At 41.4% G+C, this 19,045-nt stretch overlaps 1 non-coding gene across 1 annotated transcript; it reads right to left on the bottom strand.

Moving 5' to 3' along the window:
• Positions 1–2,182: 2,182 nt before the first annotated feature.
• Positions 2,183–2,289, bottom strand: LOC121983496. The gene has a single exon (XR_006112545.1). It is a non-coding gene; the product is annotated as a small nucleolar RNA R71 (small nucleolar RNA).
• Between the last annotated feature and the right edge of the window lie 16,756 nt (positions 2,290–19,045).

The following is a 19,045-nucleotide window of genomic DNA, read 5'->3' as shown; positions in this document are numbered from 1 at the left end:
TGCTTCCTCAACGATCTCCTTGTATCCACTTGCTCTTCTCGACGAGGGGATCACAAAGGTAGGAAGACCTCACGGAGAAGCACCCTCACCGGCCGCCGGAAGTGATGCCCTAACCTTGCTGCGTTTCCGCCCGAGACCAGAAGCGCCGACGCACGCGTGAAGAGGAAGAAAAGGAAGTAGGGTTTGGGAAAGAAATTAAACCCTTTTAAACTATTCGGTATCTTCGGTTCCAATTATAACTTATATATATCTCATTCCAATTTCATTCACGAAACACTTGCGGAACAGTTGGCTAGCTGGATTGGGTCAAGGTTTGGTTCGGTCGGAGGTTGCTGGTTCGAATCTCGGCTTGGATATTTTTTTGTCGAAACTTCTTTCGTTTAGTAAAAATACCAAACGACCTCCAAAAATTACATAAAAATACTCTAAAAATTTCTAAAAATCTCTAGAATATTTCTATAGTATTTTCAAATATTTTTAAATTACTTTTGAGACTCGAAATGAGGAAATTTAGGTTGTTGCATACGAGGCACCCTTGGTACCTGAGGTAGTCCAGGCACCCAAACCAGATCCAATCGCCCAGAGTCCAAGCACCTGGAATTACTCCAGGCGTCTGGACCACAGTTAATATCCAGTTGACTTTTTGTCTGAGTCTTCCACTCTAACTCCTCTTGTTTGGGTGATTTCAACCATCCGGAATAGAGCTCACCCGAACTCATTTTTCAGCCTTCTCGAGCGTCCTTCCACTCCGGCTTCTCATCCCTCGAAACCGTCGCATGTTTCCTTCTCATCCATCAACATACTCTTCCATAACACTTTATCCCTCGGACGCACTGAGCCCGTTGGCTCTCTCCCCTGTCGTCCTTCTCGCTAGATGAGTCTTTCGTTCGGCCTCCTATGCTCCTAAGTTCATGCACACTTAGACACAAGGACATCAAAACATAACAGGACCTAACTTGACTTGATTGATCACATCAAAATTATCATGAGGTACTTTCAGATTCTTGATTCGACTTTATTATTCATACATGACTATGACACTCACATGCATTTTCATACCATATAGATGCAAGGAAGGATTGAGAGGTGAATCTAATTCTCCGACTGATAAAGACCAAGACTTGAAGGTTTGTTCACGAAAGTAGTCTAAAATCTCTCATGGGCATCATTAGCTATCACAAAGCTTAATGGATTTATCCCAATTTGATATCACAAAATAGGAGATAGCACCTAGAGGACTATGGGGTATCATGACAAGAGTCTCCCTAAGAAAGTGATCACTTTAGTAAAGTTACCCTAAAAGTAAGTGTCGCGTTTGGGAAGGTACATCGGTATTATTCCAAAAGAAGATATCAGGTACCTTGGGATAGACCACCTACATGCATTTCAACAGTAAGGTAAAAGAATAGACTATATTAGGGTGTTAACGATCATCACGGTGGAACCGAAGTCCTAGAAACGCTTCTCAAAATCGATTTTCTCCCATAAACTTTTCTTGCTTTCTTAGTTCATTTTCTCTCTCTTGATTCTCTCGATTTTGATTAATTTAGATAGCTTACTTTGCAATTTGAATTGGTAAATTTCTATAAGTGGACGATATTTTATTACTTGATGATAGTCGTGCGCACTTGCGAATCTCACACATACAATTTTAGGAGCCGTTGTTGGAGACTATTTCAAATCGATATTAATTCGATTGCAATTTGAGTTAATCTGGATTTTTCTTTATTATTAATTTCCCTTTTTCATTTCATTTTCTTTTCTTTCACTATTGTTTTCTGGTTCTTTACAAGATACGATGGATGCTAACGACGAAAGCAGGCTTTTAGGAGATTTTGTTGCACCCATTATTACAAGACTAAGGTTCAGTATCATAAGACCTCCGGTTGATGCTGATAATTTTGAGTTAAACCCTACGTTAATTTCCATGATCCAACGAAAATAATTCAGAGGAACACTTTCAGATGACTCATATCAACACTTAGAGAAATTTCTGAATTATTGTGATACATTAAAGTTTGGAGGAATTTCTACATATGTTATTAGGTTGCTGGGATTCTCTTTCTTTCTAAAGGATAAACTAAAACTTAGTTGCATTCTCTTCCACTAGGGAGTATCACAACATGAGAAGAGCTGGAGCAACATTTTCTGAACAAGATTTTTCCACCTAGCGAGATAGCTTATCTAAGAAATCAAATCACGAGCTTTGCATAAATAGATAGAGAATCACTGTTCGAAGCATGGGATAGGTTTAAAGGGATTGTAGCAGCAATGCCCCCATCATGGGTTGAAAAAATGGTTAATCATCCAAAAGTTCTACACTGTCATATAATACTCGACAAAGACTTGGTTGGATTCAGCTATAGGGGGCTCCTTGATGAATAAGAGGTTGAATAAAGCATACGACATTATTGATAATATAGCACTGAATCTTCACTAATGGTCAGATAAATATAGAATTATACTGGCACAAGAAATCCCAGGAGAGAATGTAAAGGCTATCAATGACAATGTTTCAAAAGTTGACCTTGAGAACTCTCTTGAAGTTGCCTCAATACCTGATACGGTCGTGCCAAAAAAGCATGGCCAAGCCATGTTTGTTGTTGGAGCAAGAAAAATGGACACCTAGACCTAGTTTAGAAACTCGGATAGAGAATGTCATCATGTTACAAACTAAATAGAATGAAGAAATCAAATAGTTAGGAGCTAAGTCTGAGGAATTGGTCATACAATGGGCAAGATCTTTAACACAACCCTCAGGTAAGTATCCCTTACAACCTGAGATAACCCCTGATGAACATTGTAATGTCATTGAATTGAGGAGTGGCAGGAACCTCAAAGAGATTCAGAAGAATAAAAGAGATCTGAAGGCCAAAAATCCCCACACTTAGAAAAATACGAACCACCGATTCCATTCCCTCAGAGGATAATTAAGGCCAAACTTGATGAACAATTTGGTAAGTTTCTTGATGTCCTAAGGAAGTTGTATATTAACATTCCATTCACAGAAGCCTTGCAGCAAATGCCCACATACTCAAAATTTCTGAAAGACATATTGACAAACAAAAGGAAAATTGAGGAGAGCGTAACGGTGGCACTGACGGAGGAATGTAGTGCTTTAATTCAAAACAGGTTACCTCCTAAACTCAAGGATCCAGGTAGTTTTTCAATCCCATGCATGATTAGGAATCATAACTTTGATAAAGCTTTTTGTGATCTAGGAGCTAGTGTCAATCTTATTCCATTTTCACTGTGTAAGAAATTAAACTTGGGTGAATTGAAAATTACAACACTAGCTTTGCAACTTGCTGATCGCTCTGTGAGATATCCTTTAGGTATATTGGAAAATGTACCTGTCACGGTTGGGAAATTTGTCGTGCCTACTGATTTTGTGGTATTATACATGGATGAGGATCCTCGGATTCCCATTATTTTAGAAATACCTTTTTTGGCAACTACTTTCATGATGTTAAAACCCATAAGTTTTCTTTAGTAATTGGGGGAAGAGATAATTGAATTTGATTCATCTAAGACTATTAAAAATTGATTGATGGGAATGTTTATTGCAGGGTGGATCTATTACAGCATGTGGTGGGAGAAGAACACCTCGACGTTCATTGAATGATCCTTTGGAAGTGTGTCTTATCGGTGAAGAATTGATGGCCGAGAATAAAGAAGTTGAGGAGTATGCTCATATCATGGACAAAAATCTCCATGTTTCCCCCCAAACATGTAGGAATTTAAAGGATTAACCCCGATCAAAGTTAGAAGAAAACAAGTCCATCAAGTAGAATCTAAACCCCTTCCTTCAACTCTTAGGTATAAATTTCTTGGACCAAATTCTACGTATCCTGCCATTGTCAATGCAAGTTTGAATGCCTCTGAAACTAAAAAATTACTGAGAACTTAGGTCACATAAGAGAGTCATATGCTACACAACTGATGATATTAAGGAAATTAGCCCTTCCATGTATATGCATAGACTCTTGCTTGAGAACAATCAAATTGTTCGATAGAGCATCAAAGGAGATTGAACTCCAACATGAAGGAAGTTGTCAGAAAGGATGTATTGAAATTGTTATATGCTGGGGTGATCTTTTCTATTTTTGACAGTTAGTGGGTAAGTCATGTACATGTGGTTACAAAGAAAAGAGTGATGACTATGATGAAAAATTAAAAAAAATGAATTAATCCCTATTAGGACTGTTATAGGTTGGTGAATGTGTTGATTATAGGAAGTTAAACAAGGAAAGTAGAAAAGATCACTTCCTCCTTCCCTTCATTGATCAAATACTCAAGAGGCTTGCTAAACATTCATATTTTTTTCTAATTAGATGAATATTTAGGTTTTTATCAGATTACCATATACCCTAATGATCAAGGAAAAAACCACCTTTACATGTCACTATAGTTTTTTTGCTTATAGAAGAATGCCCTTCGGACTTAAATTGAAAATATAATAGAGGTTTTTATGGATGACTTTTCTGTTGGTACTCCAAGATTGTTTTGATGTGATCAAACAAGTTAAGTTAAATCCTGTTATGTTTAACCTTATATCTAAGTGTGCAGGAGCTTAGGAGCACAGGAAGTCGAGCAAAAGACGTAGCTAGTGAGAAGGATGGCACGGGAGAGAGTCGACGGGCTCAATGCGTCTGAGGGATGAGGTGTTGCGGAAGAGTACGTGGGCAGATGAGAAGGAGGCGCGTAGTGTTTCTGAGGGACGAGAAGCCGAAGCGGAAGGTTGCTCGAGAAGATCGAAAGTTGGGTTCGGGTGAGCCCTATTCCGGATGGCTGAAATCACCCAAGCGAGCGGAGCTGGAGCGGAAGATCCAGACCAAGACGAGTAGCACCAGAGCAGAGGGCCCAGACTGAAAAAGTCAATAGGGTTGACTTTGAGGGTCCGGGCACCCGGACCCATTTCAGGCGCCCGGAACCTAAATTTTATCACCATCGACGTAGACGTTAACCATTGCATTGGGGATAGATTTCTATCCCACTCCAGGCACCTGGAACGCTTCCAGGCGCCCTGACCAAGGCTATAAATACAGCCTTGGTCCAGAAGTTGAACAACTAGAAGCAATTTGAGTTCCAACACTTGTGCGCTTCACTTTGTTAGTTTAGCTTCAGCTTTTTAATTTGTGCTTTCACTGCTATAAGAGACTTCTCCGCCTGAAGGAGATACTTAGTGTGATTCATTTCCTTGGATTAACAACCTCCCCAGTTGTAACCAAGTAAAATATGTGAGCCTCATCTTTTAGTTTATTTCTTTATTTTATTTTATTTTATTTTATTTTATTTTATGCAAGTGCTCCTTTAAGTGTGAGAAAGGTTTGTTTTTGTTTGTATTTGTGCGGGGGCTATTCAACCACCCTTCTAGCTGACCAGCGGGCCCAATAAGTGGTATCAGAGCCAGGACGCTTTAGGAGGACTAACCAATGATCGAAGCACCGAATCAATGGTCGAACCGACCATATATCCACCGAAGTTCGAGGGGGAGTTCGCTAGCTGGAAAAAGCAAATACAGGTATTCTTTAAAACTGACTTTGAATTACTTTTAATAATGAAGTTCAGTTTTGTAGCACCCGAGGGTAAGGAAGAATCCCAGTGGATGAAGAAGGAGCAGACCGACTATGTGGCAAATGGCAAAGCAGAGTTCCATCTGCAGAGCATCCTTCCACCATAAGAAGCCAACCGGATTGGAACCTACAATTCAGCAAAGGAGCTTTGGGAGAAGTTCTTTGAGCTACACGAAGGGACATCCGAAGGCAAGCTCGCGAGATGGGACTTACTTCGCAACCAGCTCACCAATCTATGATTTGAAGAAGACGAGACGATTGCACAACTTCACTCGAGGACTAAGGAGCTCATCACCGGACTTTCGAATCTCGAAAAAAAGGTAAGCAACCAAGATTCGCTAAGGTACGCTCTTAATGTCTTCCCTAGAAATACAAAATGGGCATCACTAGTAGATGCCTTCTATATCTCTAAGGACTTAGAATCTATTACCTTAGAAGAATTATTTTCAACTTTTGAAGTGCATGAATCGAGATGTGCAGGTACAAAAGAGTCGAAGCACAACATCGCCTTCAAGGCAACGAGAGACAAACATGAGTAGGAATCCTCTCTCGACGACGAATAAATGGTTATGATGGTAAGATGTTTTAAAAAATTATTTAAATCAAGAAAAACTAACCATCCGTAGGGTGGAAAAAAAAGGATAATCAGATGCTACCACTGCAACGAAGAAGAACACTTTAAGGACAATTGTCGTAAGCTAAGGCACAAGGATAAGGACAAAGGAAAGAAGCATGTCCAAATGAACAAGTACAAGACTTTAAAGGTGACATGGGGCGAAACGTCGTTCGAATCGGAAGTTGAAGCTTTCTCCAAGCTTGCATTGATGGCTAGTCATCAAGACAAATATGAAGAAGCTCTTCCGAAATGAGCATCGAGAGCATCGATGAAGGGGGAGCGACATTGGAAGAAAGCAGCAGTTCAAGGGAAGCCACGGACAACGAGATCGACAAGGTAAGTCAGGTATGATCTCTTCCTCCCAATAAAATATTTAAATTCATAAAATTATTATCTAAAGATTGTTGTAAATTAGAAAAAAAAATTAAAGAACTAAAAGTAATTCTAGCAAAATTCTGTCCATTAGAAGATTTTGATAAATTAAAGGTAGAAAATGTCAATTTGCAAAAAAAATAAAAGACATGAAAAATCATACGTGCACATATAGTACAAGTTTAGAAGAAATAATTTGAACTGGTATTTTAAATATCACAAAGGACAAATTAGGAAAATTTCAAAGAAATATGTTCCTAAAAAATATTTAATTAATCCAATTGGCTGAAACCTATATTGGGTTCCAAAGTCTTGTTTAATTTGAACTTTAATTAGACTTAGCGCTTTTAGCGAAAAAATTAAACGTTTTAATTTCATTATGAGGCTTTGTCTATAAGTGATTGATGTTCCAATAACCAAGAAAGCCTAGTGCCTCGCCACAGTCTGGAAGTCAAATATTGAAATAAAATATTTAATTGACTAACTGATAAAGTATTAAAATTGAAATTAGATAATGCTTTGAATAGTTATTCACTTTTTTAAAAAATTCTTAAATTTTTCTATGCAAATATGTTTAACCTAAAAAATTTCTCATTTTTTTTAACTTAATGTTTTTTTAAGTTATTTTATAAACTCGTGCTTTACCAAAATGTATTTTAGATGTTGCACAAATTTTTTTAAAAAAAACTTAGAAAATTTTTTCCTTAGAAAATCTTTTCTTACTTGGAAATTCTTTTTACTTAAAAGTTTTTTTTAAGTATCAGATTTACTTTACCAAAATTTCTATAAAATTAGTTTTTGAAAATGTGTTTAACTGAGGAAATTATTAACTATTTATTAAAAATTATTTTTTACTTAGAAATTTTTTTTCATTAAAAATCTTGATAAATATTTGAAAATCAGAGTTTTATAAAAGTTACCCTTAGATTTTTTTTTTGTGCCTCATTTTTTATGTGATCAAAGGGGAGAAGGGAGAATTAAGTCTAGGGGGACGTAACTTAAATTTTTTTTTACTTTTTGCACTTAATTGTAAAATTATTGCTTTTATTTTAAGTTGTTTACCCTATCTTAACTTGAGTTGCTCACATCAAAAAGGGAGAGATTGTTGATACCCCAAGGTTATTTTGATGTGATCAAACAAGTTAAGATAATTCTTGTCATGTTTAACCTTGTGTCTAAGTATGCAGGAGCTTAGAAGCATAGGAAGTCGAGCAAAAGATGCAGCTAGCGAGAAGGACGGCACAGGAGAGAGCCGACAGGCTCGGTGCGTCTAAGGGACGAGGTGCTGTAGAAGAGTATACGGGCGGATGAGAAGGAGGTGCGCGACATTTCCGAGGGACGAGAGGTCGGAGCGGAAGGTTGTTCGAGAAGGCCGGAAGTTGGGTTCGGGTGAGCCCTATTCCGGATAGCCGAAATCAGCCAAGCGAGTGGAGCCGGATCAGAATACTCGTACCGAGGCGAGCAGCACCGGACCAAAGGGCCCGGACCGAAAAAGTCAATGGGGTTGACTTTGAGCGTCCGAGCGCCCTGAACCCAAATTTTATCACCATCGACGTGGGTGTTGACTGTTGCATTGGGGATAGATTTCTATCCCACTTCAGGCGCCTGGAACACTTCCAGGCGCCCTGACCAAGGCTATAAATACAGCCTTGGTCCAGAAGCTTAACAACAAGCAAGCAATTTGAGTTCCAACACTTGTGCGCTTCACTTTGTCGGTTTAGCTTCATCTTTTTGTGCTTTCATTGTTGTAAGAGTCTTCTCCACCTAAAGGAGATACTTAGTGTGATTCATTTCCTTGGATTAACAACCTCCCCGGTTGTAACCAAGTAAAATATGTGAGCCTCGTCTTTTAGTTTATTTCTTTATTTTATTTTATACAAGTGTTCCTTTAAGTCCGAGAAAGGTTCATTTTTATTTGTTTTTGTGCAGGGGCTATTCAACCCCCTTCTAGCTAGCCAACGGTCCCAACATTTTCTATCTATGGGACTGATTTTGATACATGCTTGGCTAACCTCTCTAGAGCTTTGCGGAGATGTGAAGAAGTGAATTTGGTTCTCAATTAGGAGAAATGTCATTTCATAATAAGAGATGGTATTGTATTGGGGCATATGGTTTTTGAGCGGGGAATTGAGATCGATAAAGTCAAAGTAGAGGTTATTGAGAAATTGCCTCCGCCAACAAAAGCGAAAGGAGTGAGGAGATTCCTAAGGCATGCGGGTTTTTACTAACATTTCATAAAAAACTTCTCCAACATTTTTAAACCCTTGATAAATTTGTTAATTAAAAATGTTGATTTTAATTTTGATAAAAATTGCTTAGATGTTTTTTTTAAGGGTAAAGGAGGCATTGATATCTGTTCCAATAATACAAGTGTCTAATTTGAATCTTCCTTTCGAAATTATGTGTGACGTAAGTGATTATTGTTGGAGGATCTTGCGGCCGGCTTGAAGGGGGGTTGGATAGACAGCGCCCCCAAATCACTCGCTTTCTACGTATTTGTTAGTTGCGCAGCGGAATACAAATAATACAAACACAAATACGAAAGCTAAATACAAATACAAAGAACAAGAAAGAGCAAGCAAACCAACACGCGCCGATTTATATGGTTCGGAGATAAATCTCCTACTCCACGGCGTGTCCGTAAGGTGGACGATCCCCATCCGTCGGTGGATTACTCCCCGGAAGACCTCCGGCTAGCTCAAACCTCCTTGTGGGTGGAGAAACCTCACCACAAACTCACCAAGACCTCTTGGACACAAGGGAAACTCTTGAGCACTTGTAGACTACTAATTAGACCTTAACCAAGTCTAATTTCGTCACCTTGGCCGGCCATCCCAAGCTCCTTCTTATAGAGCTTGGAGCAAATCAGCATCCTGATTTGCCCGTTACCAGTCGACTGGTCCATGCACCAGTCGACTGGTGCCAGCCTAACGGCTCTCTGCTACAGTGCATCAGTCGACTGATCCATGCACCAGTCGACTGCTACAGTAACACTACAGTAACTGCTACAGTGCCGCTACAGTAAAACCCTAAAACTAGGATTTTACTCCGAGTACAATCTCTCATGCACTCGTACCCTCACGACTCATTTGACTCTTCTTTGCAGCCTTGACCTTTTGCCTTCAAGCCTACTTCCTTTGGCTCTCGTCCCTCGGATGCATCCAAGCCCACGGCTTGTCCCCAATGCCATCCTTTGCGTATGCCTCGAAGTCACTTCCCTCGGCCATTGTCCTTGCTGCCTTGTCCACGGTCCCTCGGATGCTCCATCCTTCACCAGACCCGAAGCCGTCAACCTGAGTCACATGTGTATCCTGCAGTCTTGCACAACTCAAGTACACATATCAAATAACAAGGGTGAACCTAACTTAAACCCTTTGCCCAAACAACAAAACACATGGTCCCGCGGACCAGTGGGATTGCTCCAACAATCTCTCCCTTTTTGGTGTTTGGCAATACGTTTAAGTTAGGGAAAACAAATAGCAAATAAACATGCTAAAAACAATGGACTTACGATGCCAAGGCTACACACTTGGACTTGTACCGCCGAATGGACTTACGTTGCCAAGGCTACACACTTGGACCTACACCGCCGAATGGACTTACGTTGCCAAGGCTACACACTTGGACTTACACCGCCGAATGGACTTACGTTGCCAAGGCTACACACTTAGCAACCGCCGAATGAACTTACGTTGCCAAGGCTACACACTTGGACTTACACCGCCAAATGGACTTACGTTGTCAAGGCTACACACTTAGCAACCGCCTAATGGATGCATCATGCATTTGAACCAATCTCAAGGCTCCCCCTACACCTAAGCTCCCCAATGAGCTAGGATTTTCCCACAGGAATTTTTAAGAACCTATCACAAGGCTCCCCCTACGCAAAGGCACTTAAGGTTTTCCCAACTAAACCTTACTTCTCCCCCTTTGCCTAACATCCAAAAAAAATTCTACAACAATATCCCAATTGTTGAAAACTTATCATCCAAACTGACCCTAAACTCATGTATTTATCCCCCATGTATCTCATACATCTAAACGGGTTGACATGGTCAAGAACAGCACTGAGATACAATATCAGGCTGGTATCAATCGACTGCCCCAAGTACCAGTCGACTGCCCCAAGTACCAGTCGACTGCACCCTTCGACGCAACCTTACAGAACCATTCTGTGGTCGAAAAATACTGTTACCAGTCGACTGGTATCGGCACCAGTCGACTGGTATCGACAATGAGCTTACAGAGACATTCTGTGCTCAAAAACATTGTTACCAGTCGACTGGCACCCTATTTCTGAAAAAATCAGCCTTTTCAGGCCAACTTCAGAAATGCACCAGAAATTCCCTAGACCTCCAAAAATTCTCAAATTTTGTGGAGAGGTCTATTGTACCCTTGTCTACTTGGGAAAAATATACTAAAAAATATATCTATCACCAATCCTAAAATTGAAACAAAATCCAAAACTAGCTAAATGGTTCAATTGAACCTTGAACTAAAGTCCTAGTTTTGGCTTCCTCTTGATGTATTTGCCCATACCAACCCACAATGCATCCCTAGTATTGGTTTATATGGCATATATACATCCAAAACCGATTATCATGCAAAATAACCCCAATGTCATATTTCCTTGCATGAAACATAATCCATGTGTGTCAAATCCCTAGGTTTGAGACTCAAGTCCGTCTCTAAACCATTTGGCACACTCCATGGCTCCTCTAGACCCCCAAGTAGAACCCACCTGAGATCCATTGACAATGGGTCCCAAATTGACTCTTGGAGCTCCCCCTAGAGCTCTTTACCTTAGTCACCTCCCTAGGTGACTAATCTATTGTGACCAAACCACAATGATGTCCCTTAGAAGATCTCCTTATCTTCTTGACCTTGGACACATCATCCTTGCCATAACCATATGCAACCCTAGCATATTTCTTTTTATTGGCCTTGGATGACACTCCCTTGCCCTTATCATGTGCCACCCTAGCACATGGTCTCCTTTTGACCTTAGAGGGACTATATCGGTATCCCACACCCGATCTATCATTGTCGGGTCTTTGACTACCCAACACCATATTTAATCCTTTAGATCCAATAGTGAATCTCTTAAGGAATTTCTCCAAATTATCAAGCTTTGACTTCAAAGCTTGATTCTCCCTCTCTAGGTTCCTAACCCTAGAGTCAACATGTCCACCTTGGACATTCCTAGACCTACCCTTTCTAGGCATGTGTCTCCCCTTCTTGGGATTAATGCCTTGGGTCTCCTTAGGTCTACCATTTCTAGGTTTTTCATGCATAGATTTCCTAGGGTTATGATCTACATTTACCCTATTCCGATCATGATATTTGAAACCAAAATTTTGCATGGGCATATAATGATTAACATTATTTTTCCTAGCATGCATGGAGGAGTTTAAATTTGAATTAACCTTCAAGTTAGGGTATACCTCCCTTACCCTTGAAGCTCCCCCTTGACTCTTGCTTCTCTTCTTCTCCCATTTCTTCAAATGCGCCAACTTCTTGATTTCTTTCTTCTTTGGGCATTTGGTGTGGTAATGACCCCGCTCACCACACGTGAAGCACACTATGTGTCATTTCTTCTCCTTCTTTTGGGCTTCTTTATTCCTACAACTCATGTTAGTATTCAAAATAACTTGACTGGGTTTAGGAGTTACCTTATTCTTACCCAATGGGCACCTACTCTTGTAGTGCCCCTTCTCATTGCCACCGAAGCATACTATGTGATCTTTTGACATTGCTTCGGTGGAGGTGCTCACTAGGTTGACCTCCTCCAAGATTTCTTCTTCATCCTCTTTACTTGTCTTGGATTCATCTTCAACCTTTGAGGATGTAGATGATGCCTCATCTTCCTTCTCCTCGGATTGACCGAATTCACTTCCTCTTCCTCTTTAGATGTTGAATTAGTCTCCACATCCGATTGGTCCTTCTTCTCCTCTTGGACCACTTCATTTACTTGAGCTTCTACATCCGCTTCTTCGGATTTTGCTTTTTCTTCTTCTTCTTGTATAGGCATGATTTCTTCCCATTGAACCTTCTTTATTTTGCTCCACAAATCGTGGCCATTCTCGTATTTACCTACACGGCTCATCACTTCATTAGGCAAAATATTAATCAAAATAGATATTACCTTATCGTTTGCCTTTGATCGTGAGGTTTGCTCCTCCGTCCAATGTCGTGGTCCAAGCTTCTTTCCTTTCTTGTCTTTCGGAACTTCGAACGGCTCTTTGACCACCATCATGGTGTCCCAATCCGTGTTGAAAAAGACCTCCATCTTCATCATCCAATATGTGAAGTCTCATAAGTCTCCGCCTTCAAACTTTGGCGGTTCTATCAAGCCGGTCATCTTGTGCTTCCTTGGCGGTTAGTCCAACGGAGAGCATCCTCGCTCTGATACCACTTGCTGGAGGATCTTGCGGCCGGCTTGAAGGGGGGTTGGATAGACGGCGCCCCCAAATCACTTGCTTTCTACGTATTTGTTAGTTGCGCAGCGGAATACAAATAATACAAACATAAATATGAAAGCTAAATACAAATACAAAGAACAAGAAAGAGCAAGCAAATCAACACACGCTGATTTACGTGGTTCGGAGATAAAGCTCCTACTCCACGGCGTGTCCGTAAGGTGGACGATCCCTATCCGTCGGTGGATTACTCCCCGGAAAACCTCCGGCTAGCTCAAACCTCCTTGTGGGTGGAGAAACCTCACCACAAACTCACCAAGACCTCTTCGACACAAGGGAAACTCTTGAGCACTTGTAGACTACTAATTAGACCTTAACCAAGTCTAATTTCGTCACCTTGGCCGGCCATCCCAAGCTCCTTCTTATAGAGCTTGGAGCAAATCAGCATCCTGATTTGCCCGTTACCAGTCGACTGGTCCATGCACCAGTCGACTGGTGCCAGCCCAACGGCTCTCTCAACGGCTCTCTGCTACAGTGCATCAGTCGACTGGTCCATGCACCAGTCGACTGCTACAGTAACTGCTACAGTAAAACCCTAAAACTAGGATTTTACTCCGAGTACAATCTCTCATGCACTCGTACCCTCACGACTCATTTGACTCTTCTTTGCAACCTTGACCTTTTGCCTTCAAGCCTACTTCCTTTGGCTCTCGTCCCTCGGATGTATCCAAGCCCACGGCTTGTCCCCAATGCCATCCTTCGCGTATGCCTCGAAGTCGCTTCCCTCGGCCATTGTCCTTGCTGCCTTGACCACGGTCCCTCGGATGCTCCATCCTTCACCGGACCCGAAGCCGTCAACCTGAGTCACATGTGTATCCTGCAGTCCTGCACAACTCAAGTACACATATCAAATAACAAGGGTGAACCTAACTTAAACCCTTTGCCCAAACACCAAAACACATGGTCCCGCGGATCATTGGGATTGCTCCAACAATCTCACCCTTTTTGGTGTTTGGCAATACGTTTAAGTTAGGGAAAACAAATAGCAAATAAACATGCTAAAAACAATGGACTTACGATGCCAAGGCTACACACTTGGACCTGTACCGCCGAATGGACTTACATTGCCATGGCTACACACTTGGACTTACACCGCCGAATGGACTTACGTTGCCAAGGCTACACACTTGGACTTACACCGCCGAATGGACTTACGTTGCCAAGGCTACACACTTGGACTTACACCGCCAAATGGACTTACGTTGCCAAGGCTACATACTTAGCAACCGCCGAATGGATGCATCAAGCATTTGAACCAATCTCAAGGCTCCCCCTACACCTAAGCTCCCCAATGAGCTAGGATTTTCCCACAGGGATTTTTAAGAACCTATCACAAGGCTCCCCCTACGCAAAGGCACTTAAGGTTTTCCCAACTAAACCTTACTTCTCCCCCTTTGCCTAACATCAAAAAAAAAATTTACAACAATATCCCAATTGTTGAAAACTTATAATCCAAACTGACCCTAAACTCATGTATTTATCCCCCATGGATCTCATACATCTAAACGGGTTGACATGGTCAAGAACAGCACTGAGAAACAATATCAAGCTGGTATCAGTCGACTGCCCCAAGTACCAGTCGACTGCCCCAAGTACCAGTCGACTGCACCCTTTGACGCAACCTTACAGAACCATTCTTTGGTCGAAAAATACTGTTATCAGTCGACTGGTATCGGCACCAGTCGACTGGTATCGACAAAATGAGTTTACAGAGACATTCTGTGCTCAAAAACATTATTACCAGTCGACTGGTATCTGTACCAGTCGACTGGCACCCTATTTCTAAAAAAATCAGCCTTTTCAGACCAACTTTATAAATGCACCAGAAATTCTCTAGACCTCCAAAAATTCTCAAATTTTGTGGAGAGGTCTATTGTACCCTTGTCTACTTGGGAAAAATATACTAAAAAATATATCTATCACCAATCCTAAAATTGAAACAAAATCCAAAACTAGCTAAATGGTTCAATTGAACCTTGAACTAAAGTCCTAGTTTTGGCTTCCTCTTGATGTATTTGCCCATACCAACCCACAATGCATCCCTAGCATTGGTTTATATGGCATCTATACATCCAAAACCAATTATCATGCAAAATAACCCCAATGTCATATTTTCTTGCATGAAACATAATCCATGTGTGTTAAATCCCTAGGTTTGAGACTAAAGTCCGTCTCTAAACCATTTGGCACACTCCATGGCTCCTCTAGACCCCCAAGTAGAACCCACTTGAGATCCATTGACCATGGGTCCCAAATTGACTCTTGGAGCTCCCCCTAGAGCTCTTTTCCTTAGTCACCTCCCTAGGTGACTTATCTATTGTGACCAAACCACAATGATGTCCCTTAGAAGATCTCCTTATCTTCTTGACCTTGGACACATCATCCTTGCCATAACCATATGCAACCCTAGCATATTTCTTTTTATTGGCCTTGGATGACTCTCCCTTGCCCTTATCATGTGCCACCCTATCACATGGTCTCCTTTTGACCTTGGAGGGACTATATCGGTATCCCACGCCCGATCTATCATTGTCGGGTCTTTGACTACCCAACACCATATTTAATCCTTTAGATCCAATAGTGAATCTCTTAAGGAATTTCTCCAAATTATCAAGCTTTGACTTCAAAGCTTGATTCTCCCTCTCTAGGTTCCTAACCCTAGAGTCAACATGTCCACCTTGGACATTTCTAGACCTACCCTTTCTAGGCATGTGTTTCCCCTTCTTGGGATTAATGTCTTGGGTCTCCTTAGGTCTACCATTTCTAGGTTTTTCATGCATAGATTGCCTAGGGTTATGATCTACATTTACCCTATTCCGATCATGATATTTGAAACCAAAATTTTGCATGGGCATATAATGATTAACATTATTTTTCCTAGCATGCATGGAGGAGTTTAAATTTGAATTAACCTTCAAGTTAGGGTATACCTCCCTTACCCTTGAAGCTCCCCCTTGACTCTTTCTTCTCTTCTTCTCCCATTTCTTCAAATGCGTCAACTTCTTGATTTCTTTCTTCTTTGGGCATTTGGTGTGGTAATGACCCCGCTCACCACACGTGAAGCACACTATGTGTCATTTCACCTTCTTTTGGGCTTCTTTATTCCTACAACCCATGTTAGTATTCAAAATAACTTGATTGGGTTTAGGAGTTACCTTCTTCTTACCCAATGGACACCTACTCTTGTAGTACCCCTTCTCATTGCAACCGAAGCATATTATGTGATCTTTTGACATTGCTTCGGTGGAGGTGCTCACTAGGTTGACCTCCTCCAAGATTTCTTCTTCATCCTCTTTACTTGTCTTGGATTCATCTTCAACCTTTGAGGATGTAGATGATGCCTCATCTTCCTTCTCCTCGGATTGACCGAATTCACTTCCTCTTCCTCTTTAGATGTTGAATTAGTCTCCACATCCGATTGGTCCTTCTTCTCCTCTTGGACCACCTCATCTACTTGAGCTTCTACATCTGCTTCTTCGGATTTTGCTTTTTCTTCTTCTTCTTGTATAGGCATGATTTCTTCCCATTGAACCTTCTTTATTTTGCTCCACAAATCGTGGCCATTCTCGTATTTACCTACACGGCTCATCACTTCATTAGGCAAAATATTAATCAAAATAGATATTACCTTATCGTTTGCCTTTGATCGTGAGGTTTGCTCCTCCGTCCAATGTCGTGGTCCAAGCTTCTTTCCTTTCTTGTCTTTCGGAACTTCGAACGGCTCTTTGACCACCATCATGGTGTCCCAATCCGTGTTGAAAAAGACCTCCATCTTCATCATCCAATATGTGAAGTCTCATAAGTCTTCGCCTTCAAACTTTGGCGGTTCTATCAAGCCGGTCATCTTGTGCTTCCTTGGCGGTTAGTCCAACGAAGAGCGTCCTCGCTCTGATACCACTTGTTGGAGGATCTTGCGGCCGGCTTGAAGGGGGGTTGGATAGACGGCGCCCCCAAATCACTCGCTTTCTACGTATTTGTTAGTTGCGCAGCGGAATACAAATAATACAAACATAAATATGAAAGCTAAATACAAATACAAAGAACAAGAAAGAGCAAGCAAATCAACACACGCTGATTTACGTGGTTCGGAGATAAAACTCCTACTCCACGGCGTGTCCGTAAGGTGGACGATCCCTATCCGTCGGTGGATTACTCCCCGGAAGACCTCCGGCTAGCTCAAACCTCCTTGTGGGAGGAGAAACCTCACCACAAACTCACCAAGACCTCTTGGACACAAGGGAAACTCTTGAGCACTTGTAGACTACTAATTAGACCTTAACCAAGTCTAATTTCGTCACCTTGGCCGGCCATCCCAAGCTCCTTCTTATAGAGCTTGGAGCAAATCAGCATCCTGATTTGCCCGTTACCAGTCGACTGGTCCATGCACCAGTCGACTGGTGCCAGCCCAACGGCTCTCTCAACGGCTCTCTGCTACAGTGCATCAGTCGACTGGTCCATGCACCAGTCGACTGCTACAGTAACTGCTACAGTAAAACCCTAAAACTAGGATTTTACTCCGAGTACAATCTCTCATGCACTCGTACCCTCACGACTCATTTGACTCTTCTTTGCAGCCTTGACCTTTTGCCTTCAAGCCTACTTCCTTTGGCTCTCGTCCCTCGGATGTATCCAAGCCCACGGCTTATCCCCAATGTCATCCTTCGCGTATGCCTCGAAGTCGCTTCCCTCGGCCATTGTCCTTGCTGCCTTGACCACGGTCCCTCGGATGCTCCATCCTTCACCGGACCCGAAGTCGTCAACCTGAGTCACATGTGTATCCTGCAGTCCTGCACAACTCAAGTACACATATCAAATAACAAGGGTGAACCTAACTTAAACCCTTTGCCCAAACACCAAAACACATGGTCCCGCGGACCATTGGGATTGCTCCAACAATTATGTCGTGGGAGTCGTCTTAGGACTGTTGGTTGCTACTCAGAAAACCTAATGGTTCCATTGTACAAAAATTTTGTAGAAAGGTCTGAACCTTTTCCTAGCTACCATGTGTTCTTTTAAATTAAACTTGGATCGCCTGCGGAACTTAACACGTTTGATCCAAAGTTTAATCTATTTGTTCTTTTAGGTTTAGACTTGGATCTCCTGCGGAACTTAACACGTTCGATCCAAATCACCTAGGTTATTAATTCCATTAAATATTAATTTCCAAAATTGGCTTCCAGGACTGCATGGCGAGGCACATGGCCTTCTTGGATATAGGAATAACCACCACCGCCTAGACAAAGCCTTTTAAGGAAAGCTAATATTTAATTTCCTTAAATAACTTTAGGTCAACCAAAAAGAACAATCAAATCACAAGGAAAAGACAAAACAAAAGAACACAACATCAAAAACAAATTCGAAATACTAGAATCGCATGCCTCTTGTATTTGGTATTTTTACAAAGAAGTAAAACTAGTATGATGCGGAAAATAAATACTAGTATACCTTTTCTTTTGCAAGCAAAAACCTCTAGGTCTTCTACCGTATTCCTCTTCTAACCTTGGACGTTGTGTGGGAAACGATCTTCCAAGATGAGAAACCACCAAAGCACCTTCTTCTCCTTTCTTCAAGTTTCGGCCAAGCACAATGCTTCCAAAAGATGAAGATCTTTTTCCACCAACCAAGCTCCAAGGGATGTAAGCTTTCTCTCCTTCTTCTCCAAGCTAGAATCCGGCCACCACTTGATCTCCAAAGAAGATGTGAAGTTCGGCCACAAAGGATGGAGAGAAGAGAAGAAGAGGCCCGCCACACCAAGGAAGAAAAGAGGGAGAAAATAATAGAGGTTGTTCACCTTGAAGGCTCCCAAAACCCCCTCTTTTATAATCCTTAGCTTTGGCAAATAAGGAAATTTAATTACAATAAAATTTCCTTAACTTTTCTTGACATGAATTAATTAAGAAAAATTAAACAAAATTTTCTAAACCTTCATGTCATGGCCGGCCACATCAATAAGAGCAAACAAGGTAATTTCAATCAACAATTAAAATTCCTTATTTATTTTC

Source organism: Zingiber officinale, chromosome 5A (genome assembly GCF_018446385.1).
Source record: "Zingiber officinale cultivar Zhangliang chromosome 5A, Zo_v1.1, whole genome shotgun sequence".
NCBI classification, from domain to species: domain Eukaryota; kingdom Viridiplantae; phylum Streptophyta; class Magnoliopsida; order Zingiberales; family Zingiberaceae; genus Zingiber; species Zingiber officinale.
Note: the sequence above shows the minus strand (reverse complement) of the source record. Positions and strands in the feature narration are given on the sequence as shown.